Below are 694 nucleotides of genomic sequence, written 5' to 3'. Positions count from 1 at the left end.
TTTAAGTATAAATCTGTTTGAAATCTGACTATTATAATTATAAACGTTAATTAAAAAGTCATCTCTCCGCAAGATAATATGCGTACAGTGGCAATATTTTGTTTAGTATTTAATATGTTTAGTATTGCACGTAGGTACATAACATGGACAGATAACTTGTTAACCAATGCAATGGTAAATCAAACTTCATACATTTATAAACTTAAAAACTACTTCACAGAAAAAAAATGACTTACACTTTTATTAATTATTACTTAATTTTTATTACTTAATTTTTCACGAAGTTTCACGCTGCAATAATATTATCCTTGAATTTCGAGACGCTTTGTATAAGTGAAAGAGTGTGACTAGATCTCTGCACGAGAATTGTCACGTACGATTTGATTGGACGTTTTAATACGAGACATTTTGTATTCATAAACGAGCTGATTCTGACTTTCACAATTTTTTTACACCATAGTCAGATCGCAGTCGAGAGTTTCCCAGTTTTGCTGCAATACATTAGCAATGATTTCCGCAGCCGATCGGCGCGGCGTAGCAATGCGCTCGTGAGAGCGAAAGTGTTCAACAATTGCGACGTGCATTTCGTGATTGTTGCAAGGCTATTGCAAGGTGGTAAATTGCGCATTGCTCATCCCCGACTGCAAACCATGCGCATACGCTTTCTCGATCGAATGATTGCGATCAATATTGA

Source organism: Atta colombica, unplaced genomic scaffold (assembly GCF_001594045.1).
Source record: "Atta colombica isolate Treedump-2 unplaced genomic scaffold, Acol1.0 scaffold27, whole genome shotgun sequence".
NCBI classification, from domain to species: Eukaryota; Metazoa; Arthropoda; class Insecta; order Hymenoptera; family Formicidae; genus Atta; species Atta colombica.
Note: the sequence above shows the minus strand (reverse complement) of the source record.